Source organism: Dama dama, chromosome 5 (genome assembly GCF_033118175.1).
Source record: "Dama dama isolate Ldn47 chromosome 5, ASM3311817v1, whole genome shotgun sequence".
NCBI classification, from domain to species: Eukaryota; Metazoa; Chordata; class Mammalia; order Artiodactyla; family Cervidae; genus Dama; species Dama dama.
In genome coordinates this window covers 36,236,388-36,242,588 of record NC_083685.1, presented here as the reverse complement: position 1 = coordinate 36,242,588, position 6,201 = coordinate 36,236,388, and the positions used below count along the sequence as shown (strand labels likewise).

The 6,201-nt window shown below is 39.1% G+C and overlaps 1 non-coding gene across 1 annotated transcript; it reads right to left on the bottom strand.

The window, feature by feature from the left end:
- Positions 1 to 5,786: 5,786 nt before the first annotated feature.
- Positions 5,787 to 5,859, bottom strand: TRNAC-ACA (transfer RNA cysteine (anticodon ACA)). Its single transcript has one exon. It is a non-coding gene; the product is annotated as a tRNA-Cys (tRNA).
- Between the last annotated feature and the right edge of the window lie 342 nt (positions 5,860 to 6,201).

The window sequence follows — 6,201 nt, the reverse complement described above, 5'->3', positions numbered from 1 at the left end:
GTTTCTGATTCAGTAGGTCTGAGATGGTGGCTGAGAATTCACATTCCTAACAACTTTCCAAGTGATGTTAACGGTTGTTGGTCTGGGGACCATTATCTTTAGAACCACTGATTTATTACATACATGTGCCTCCATCACCCAGATTTAACAAATATTCACATTTTGTGTACTTGCATCATTACACCTTGTTTCCTTTATGAGAAATGAACTGTCCTAATATTAATAGATATGATGGCCTCCTTCTCCCTCCCTTCCCCCTATCTTCCTTTTCCTGATGATAATCAGTGCTACCAGGACTGTATTCTCTGTTGGATACAATGCACTGACACGTGGTGGAATTTCCTGTGATCTGAAGTTGACTCTGCTTCTCTACTGGCAGCTTGACTCCTTAATTTCCATCTCATTATCCCTCCTTTTATCCCATCGTGCCACTCTTAATTTTTCTGTCCCTGCTGCATCACAGGATGTAACAGACTATACATTAAACTTTCATTAGGAGAAACTGAATTAGGTTTTCCTGTGAGGAAGACTGAACTTGCCAGGCAGGTGTTCACTCTATTAAGTTTTAGGTGGAGAGAACAAAGATCAATAACAACTATGTAGACTAAGGAGACGGAGCCTGAGTATAGTTATTTAGGAGACTCAAACCTTACTACTTAAAGGCAGATTCACCCCCGGTTCTGGCATCCTAACTTCCCAGGGAGGATCAAGAGGTAACAGTGAAACAGTGCACTGAGGAAACCAAAGATCACACTTAGCAATTAAGGGCTCTCAAATGGGCTAAGCTAACTCCATACATACCTGGCTTGAAACGGGTTGCACGCAAAAGGTTTCTTATTTGGTTCTTCTAACAGTACAAATGTTTGTCTAAATGGCAATTTTAAATCATATGTAATTATCTAAATGGTCAAAGGTACACATAATTAATATACACATGTATATAATTAATGTATATATACTTAAACATAAATGGAAAGATACATACTACCATATATAAAAGAGATAACTAATAAAGACCTACTGTATAGAACAGGGAACTCTATTTAATACTCTGTAATAGCCTATATCAGGCACTCTGTCTATCAGATCTAGTCCCTTAAATCTATTTCTCACTTCCACTGTATAGTCATAAGCGATTCAATTTAGGTCATACCTGAATGGTCTAGTGGTTTTCCCTACTTTCTTCAATTTAAGTCTGAATTTGGCAGTCTGAGCCACAGTCAGCTCCTGGTCTTGTTTTTGCTGACTGTATAGAGCTCCTCCATCTTTGGCTGCAAAGAATATAAACAATCTGATTTCAGTGTTCTTTACTTCTTCTTTACTTTCTGCCATAAGGGTGGTGTTATCTGCATATTTGAGGTTATCAATATTTTTCCCAGCAATCTTCATTCCAGCTTGTGCTTCATTCAGCCCAGCATTTCTCATGATGTACTCTATATATAAGCTAAATAAGCACAGTGACAATATACAGCCTTGACGTACTCCTTTCCCGATTTGCAACGAGTCTGTTGTTCCATGTCCAGGTCTCACTGTTGCTTCTTGACCTGCATAAAGATTTCTTAAGAGGCAGGTCAGGTGGTCTGGTATTCCAATCTCTTTAAGAATTTTCCAGAGTTTGTTGTGATACACACAGTCAAAGGCTTTGGTTTAGTCAATAAAGCAGAAGTTGATGTTTTTCTGGAACTCTCTTGCTTTTTCGATGATCCAGTGGATGTTGGCAATTTGATCTCTGGTTCCTCTTCCTTTTCTAAATCCAGCTTGAACATCTGGAAGTTCATCGTTCACGTATTGTTGAAGCCTGGCTTGGAGAATTTTGAGCATTACTTTGCTAGTGTGTGAGATGAGTGCAATTGTGTGGTAATTTGAACATTCTTTGGCATTGCCTTTCTTTAGGGTTGGAATGAAAACTGACCTTTTCCAGTCCTGTGGTCACTGCTGAGTTTTCCAGAATTGCTGGCATATTGAGTGTAGCACTTTTACAGCATCATCTTTTAGGATTTGAATTAGCTCAACCGGAATTCCATCACCTCCACTAGCTTTGTTCATAATGATGCTTCCTAAGGCCCACTTGACTTCACATTCCAGCAGGTCTGGCTCTAGGTGAGTGTTCACAGCATCGTGGTTATCTGGGTCATGAAGATCTTTTTTGTATAGTTTTCTGTGTATTCTTGCCACCTCTTCTTAATATCTTCTGCTTCTGTTACATCCATACTATTTCTGTCCTTTATTATGCTCATCTTCGCATGAAAATGTTCCTTTGGTATCTCTAATTTTCTTGAAGAGATCTCTAGTCTTTCCCATTCTATTGTTTTCCTTTGTTTCTTTGCACTGATGGCTGAGGAAGGCTTTCTTATCTCTCCTGGCTATTCTTTGGAACTCTGCATTCAAATGGTATATCTTTCCTTTTCTCCTTTGCCTTTAGCGTCTTTTCTTTTCTGAGCTATTTGTAAGGTCTCGTCACACAACCATTTTGGCTTTTTGCATTTCCTTTCCTGGGGCATGGTCTTGATCATTGCCTCCTGTACAATGTCATGAACTGCCATCCACAGTTCTTCAGGCACTCTGTCTATCAGATCTAATCCCTTGAATCTGTTTGTCACTTCCACTGTATAATCATAAGGGATTTGATTTAGGTCATACCTGAATGATCTAGTGGTTTTCCTTCCTTTCTTCAATTTAAGTCTGAGTTTGGCAATAAGGAGTTCATGATCTGAGCCACAGTCAGCTCCCAGTCTTGTTTTCGATGACTGTATAGAGCTTCTTCATCTTTGGCTACAAAGAATATAATCAATCTGATTTCAGTATTGACCACCTGGTGATGTCCATGTGTAGAGACATCTCTTGTGTTGTTGAAGAGGGTGTTTGCTATGCCCAGTGGGTTCTTTTGGCAAATCTTTGCTAGCCTTTGACCTGCTTCATTTTGTACTCCAAGGCCAAATTTGCCTGCTACTCCAGGTATCTCTTGACTTCCTACTTTTGCTTTCCAGTTGCCTATAGTGAAAAGGACATCTTTTGGGGGTGTTAGTTCTAGAAGGTCTTGTAGGTCTTCATAGAACTGTTCAGCTTCAGCTTCTTCAGCATTACTGGCTGGGGCATAGACTTGGATTACTGTGATATTGAATGGTTTGCTCCACTAAAATTTTTTTTTTTTAATGCCCTTTTCTAGGTCTTCTTCTCATTGTTTGTACATCTCATTCTCTCTTTACGTCTTTGCTTAGCTTTTGTATAAACACTATCCTTCCTCCTGGTCTCACTCCTTTATACAGGCAATTTGGCTAGCCCCACTTCTGGCATGGTCACTACAACTGCTGTGCCTCAGTGAGAATTTCTATGCACTCTTTTTTCTTCTTGGCTTTTGTTATGGTGGCTGGGATGGTAAAGAATCTGCCTGCAATGCAGGAAACTCACGTTCGATCCCTGAGTCAGGAAGATCCCCTAGAGAAGGGAATGGCAATCCACTCCAATATTTTTGCCTGGATAATCCCATCAACAGAGGAGCCTGGTGGGCTACAGTTCATGGGGTCACAAAGAGTAGGACTCAACTGAGTGACTAACACTTTCTTTTCTTCTCCTTTTTTTTTATTAGGAAAACAATTCTTATTTCTCATCAACCCCCCTGCTCAGCTTAGCTCCATCCAGGCTAAGGGGCTGTTCAGTTGGCTTACCAGTGCAGAAACCCAACTATGCTAACCAGTGGGGCTCCCCCTCTTTCCCATGCTTCTTCAAATTCTGGGAAATTAGACAGTCAATCATATGCACTGGATGGACAACTAGGTGCCATGGGAGTTTAATTGAGGGAAGTTAATTCTAATCTGTCACAATTATTTTAATTAGTACAAAATCTAATACAAGCACTGTGTTTACTTAGTGATTCATGTTATTTACACTTAGCCACTCTTGTGAGATTAGCATAATGTTTATGATCCAGTATTTATACTGTAGTCATCAAACAGTTCTATTATTATCCCATCAGATAACAAAGATAATCATCAACGCTGAAGATTAAACAACATCAAAAACTCAAAATTAAACACACACACACACATGATCCCTCTCTTAAGGATAAAAATCCTCATAAGAATAACAATTATAGAAAAGGCAGATTGATTATATGAAATGAAACATTTTAGGTTATTTCCTTACTCCATTATTGATGTTATCCTTTTCCATGATAAAACATTACATATTGTCAATTAGTTAATTTAAGGGGTTGAAACTCTGGGAAAAACAGAAGAAAGTAAGAAAAAAAAAAACCTTTTACCTAAGTAGGGATTTAGACCTTCTTAAAAATGATATGAATATTGTAGACTAATTTCAAGAGAGAAAAACTGGAAATTTACAGCATTAAAAAAAAAAATCTGCCAACTCTTTTTCTTTTTTTCCCTCCATTTTAGATCTAGGTCTGAGCCATAGAGAGTTAGGAATTCAAAACTTCGTATAAAGAAAGGAATGTCAATATGTGTTGATGATGGCATCATTTTTTTCTATATTGAATCCAGGTATTAATATCAGTGATTTTTCCTATGAGATGATTTTACTAACCAAGTGACCATCCATCTTGAGGGAATTATCATAAATAAGACATAATAGTAAATGACCACAGTTAACACAGACTGGATATAGAACATCCAAAGCTAAGGAAATGCAAAATGCTTACTGAAATGGTTAGACTGGAAATCTTTTGGTGTAAAAATCTCAAATCATAAGCCAATGGAATTCATTTAATATATTTTACTGCCATGCAGAGTTAGGTATATATTGCTACAATCAATAAAGTGAATCACTTTGCCTATTAAAAAGATTTGAAATTCTGAGTCTTTGTATTTTGTTACCATTCACTAATGATATATAGCTTTGTTGCCATCACTATCAAGATCATCTCTTTTACTTCCCAGAGTGAAATAAGAGAACTTTCTCAAAATTTAATCAAACATTTCTTAAAGTTTGAGAAATATATTCACGGTTTAAATTGTAGTTTGTAAATTAGGAGATCTTCAATTCAGATTCTCATCGGGCACTAAATCATTTATCTTCTGTGTTCCAGGAAGCTCTTCTCTTCCTCTCCATCCCTTCCCTACTCTCTCCTTATTTGCTCCTCACTTCCTAATTTCAGCTGATTTATTAATATATATCCCCTTCACAGATCACAGCCTTGTCATGGGGAAGGGGCTTGTGTAACTCAATGAAGCTATGAGTCATACTGCACAGGGCTGCCCAAGATAAATGGGTCATAATGGGGAATTCTGATAAAACATGGTCCACTGGTGGAGGGAATGGTGAACCCCTCCATTATTCTTACCACAGGAACCCCATGAACACTACAAAAAGGGAAAAAGATATGAAACCAGAAGAAGAGCCCCTTAGGTTGGAAGGAGTCCAGTATACTTCTGGGGAAGAGTGGAGGGCAACTACTAATAGCTGCAGAAAGAATGAAGCATCTGGGCCAAAGTGGAAATGAGCTCAGTTGTGGATGTGTCTGGTGATGTAAAAGTGAAAGTGAAGTAGCTCAGTCGTGTCCAACTCTGTGAAATCCCATGGACTGTAGCCAGCCACGTTCCACTGTCTATGGGGATTCTCCAGGCAAGAATACTGGAATGGGTTGCCATGGGCTCCTCCAGGGGATCTTCCAGACCCAGGGACTGAACCTTGGTCTCCTGAATTGCAAGCAGACCCTTTACCCTCTGAGCTACTCAAGTTAGTCCAAAGTGAAAGTGAAGTCACTCAGTTGTGTCTGACTCTTTGCGACCTGGATTTTCTAGGCAAAGCCATTTCCTTCTCCAGAAGATCTTCCTGACACAGGGATCGAACCTGGGCCTCCTGCATTGTAGGCAGACACTTTACCATCTGAGCCACCAGGGAAGTCCTCTGGTGATGTAAGTAAAGCCCAATGCTGTAAAGAACAATATTGCATGGGAACCTGGAATGTTAGGACCATGAATCAAGGTAAATTGGATGTGGTCAAGCAGGAGATGACAAGAGAGGACATCAATATCTTAGGAATCAGTGAACTAAAATGGATGGGAATGAGCAAATTTAATTCAGATGACCATTATATCTACTACTATGGGCAGAAGAAATGAGAAGAAATGGAGTAGCCCTCATGGCCAACAAAAGACTCCAAAATGCAGTACTTGGGTGCAGCCTCAAAAACAACAGAATGATCTCTGATCAAACCATTCAACATCAGAGTAATACAAGTCT